The sequence below is a fragment of the Mastomys coucha genome, unplaced genomic scaffold (assembly GCF_008632895.1).
Source record: "Mastomys coucha isolate ucsf_1 unplaced genomic scaffold, UCSF_Mcou_1 pScaffold1, whole genome shotgun sequence".
NCBI classification, from domain to species: Eukaryota; Metazoa; Chordata; class Mammalia; order Rodentia; family Muridae; genus Mastomys; species Mastomys coucha.
The window spans coordinates 30,301,721-30,305,004 of record NW_022196891.1 but is presented as its reverse complement, the minus strand read 5'-3'; positions in this window follow the sequence as shown (position 1 = coordinate 30,305,004).

Sequence of the window (3,284 nt, the reverse complement as noted above, 5' to 3'; positions counted from 1 at the left end):
TTCCTTCCCCTCCCCCATCTCCTCACCTGGCTCTGGGTCAGATCCATCCTGGACTCACCCAGATGTCTCTGCCTCTGGCTGTGCTCTCTCCCTTTTACCTACATTTTCTCCTCCGCCATTCCTAGGAACACACATGTCCTATCCCTCCTTTTTATTTCGTTTCTCTCATTCAGTGGTGACTCTTGAGCCATATTTTTCTTTTACACACACACACACACACACACACACACATATAATAACATATATATCTCATTATTTTTTTTTCTAAAGATAATATTTGATGTTCTTTACAATCTGAGAGTCCAAGGAAAAAAAGTAACAATGACCTCAAGGTCTACAAGCCAGAAAGGACCAGCACAGAGGTTTAGATATGACTTTACACAGGACTTTTACAAAAGGTAAAAAATGCTTATAAAATGAAGATACTTGGGCACCCATTGTACAAAGCAGGTAGGGCCTGCAATGCACACACTCACAGGGGAGCCGCCATCTAGACCAGATACCATGCCAAGGGAGAACCTAAGACTGGCTTCCCAGTGAGTGGTGCCTCCTAGGTATGGGGTGGGGAGTTACAGATGTTTTGTTTGGGATAGAGCCAGGCTGGTCCTGTGTTTAAGGAATAAAGTAACAGTGAGATAGAGGACAATGGGGATAGTTCTAATATATTTTAGAGGAAGAGATTAATGTCACTATAACAGCATAGCAGGCCCTGTTTAATGAGCTCTTGGGTGTGTATGTGTGTGTGTGTGTGTGTGTGTGTGTGTGTGTGTGAGTGTTGGAAGTTCAGAACCAGACATTTTTAATTAGTGAACCAATTAATTTTCACAACACTATTGTGTACAAAATTTTATTTTATTTTATTTATTTATTTATTTTATTTTTTTGGTTTTTCGAGACAGGGTTTCTCTGTGTAGCCTTGGCTGTCCTGGAACTCGCTCTGTAGACCAGGCTGGCCTCAAACTCAGAAATCCGCCTGCCTCTGCCTCCCAAGTGCTGGGACTAAAGGCGTGCGCCACCACCGCCCGGCTACAAAATTTTATTGTTGACAGTTTATATCTAAGGAAATACCACCACCCTCCAAAAGGAAAAAAAAAAAAAAGCAGATAAACTGCCAGGATCCTCTGGACAGTTAGAATCTGAACCAGTCGATGATGCCGTTAACTAGAACGTGTGCCTTCCTGAAGATGGCTGTAAGAATCTGGCATTGCAGGCATTGATGACGTAGCATGCAACCCGCCACCTCCATAGGAGACTTTGCTCACCAATAGACATAAATTGAGTCTATTTCAAGCCAATCTAAACCTAGTATGGCAGCTTATGCCTATAACCCCAGCACTTGGAATTCTAAGGCAAGAAGACTGAGAGTTCAAGGTCAGCAAATCCCCGACTAAAGAAAAGAAGCAAGAATAAAACCAGCCCTACTAGTTTATCATCGAACATCACACTAAAATGATTTTGAAAGGTTTTAAGGAACACTAGGAGAATCGGGTTTAAAACATGCACCTTGTTTTTCAGAAAGTACTCCCTACCTTATCTTAATCTCTTAGCCAGGTTTGACTTGCAGAAGGAAAGTTAAATAGTACAGTAGAGGGGTGTGGAGCCAGCAACCCCAGGAGAGAATTCCTCTGAGCTTGTTTTCCTTAGGAACAATATTGGAATGGCACCCTAGGAGGGAAGCTTGCTCTGCCTGCAGCCTTCTGGACAAACAAAAGAGAAGGTCACACACACCAGGGAAATGATTTTGTTTACCCTCACGCAGGGGTCTGAGGTCAGCCCCACCTGTCTTCCCTTGAGGCCCCACTCACCCTCACAAGGGCAACCTGGCCACCAGTCTCTAGAGCAAGGAATCCAGTGCAGAATCCTAAGTTGGTTTGTTGTTTCGTTTTATTTATTTATTTATTTATTATAGGTACACTGTAGCTGTCTTCATACACACCAGAAGAGGTGTGTATCAAATCTCCTTACAGATGATTGTGAGCCACCATGTGGTTGCTGGGATTTGAACTCAGGACCTCTGGAAGAGCAGTCAGTACTCTTAACCACTGAGCCATCTCTCCAGCCCTTGTTTTGTTTTCTAAGATAGGTTTTCTCTGTGTAGCCCTGGCTGTCCTGAAACTCACTCTGTAGACCAGGCTGGCCTTGAACTCAGAGATCCTCTTGCCTCTGTCTCCCACCGCTACTAGGTTAGAGGAATCCTAGTTTTTATTCACACCTGATCCCAAGGAAATGTAGGCCGAGACCTAGGTCCCAGCCTTGGAGCTAACTGCCACCAAACCATCTGTCTCCAGCTAAGCAGGCTCCCCAGAGGAAAGGTGGTCAGAGCCTGGCTCGGTGGGGGTTCCCTGCACAGTACCCTGGGCCCTTGGGAGAGCTGGAACAAGTAGGGTGTGTCTGAGCTCTGGAAGCTAAAGACTCCAACATGCACCTGAAAGAGGTCCCAGAGAGGCCGGGTGACAAAGACACCGAGGCCATCGCTTTCATTGACCTGGAGCTCCATCTGATTTAGCAAGTGTAGTGAGAGAGGCTCCCTTCATGCTCTGCAGTCTTAGTGGTTCTGGCTGACTCACCAGGAGGGTTTCCGGACACGTGTGAAGCGAAAGGGAAGGGGGGTTAGAAACAAAGTCGATACATTCTCCCAAGCTTGGGAGCTTGAGATAAATGCTGGCCAGGAACCCGCCAGCACCTGAAAGGGGAGGCTACCACGGATTGGGACTGGCTGCAGTAGAGCCAGGCCGGCAACAGAGAGCCCCCCTCAGCAGAAGCCCTGAGGCAGAAACAGCGTCTAGCGGCCCTGTAACATCCCCCGGCTCCGTTCCATTCCCACCATGACACCAGAACAGAGATTTTCAGAGTGTGTCACCTCTGGCATTATCACCTGCAGAAGATCTATCTATAAAGCCGATCCACCCACGGAACCACAAGCAGGTGCCAGATCCGCACCGCTCTCCAAACAAATAATTCTAGTGCTCTTTAAACCCGCTAAGAACCAGTCTAAGGTCAGGCGTTGGTGGTACGCTTTTTTTAATCTCAGCATTTAGGAGACAGAGGCCGGAGGATCTCTGTGAGTTCGGGGCCAGCCAGCCTGGTCTACGTACTGAAATACAGAACAGCCATGGCTGTGTAAAGAAACCCTGTCTTGGGCTGGGAGCGGAGGTAAGGACCATTCTAAGCCCTGAATGTGACTCATACCTGTAAGCACCCCACCAGGGACATCAGGGACATTAAGACAGGAAGGTACCATGAGTTCAGCCAACTTGGCCCGTAAAGGGAGATCTGCCTCAAAA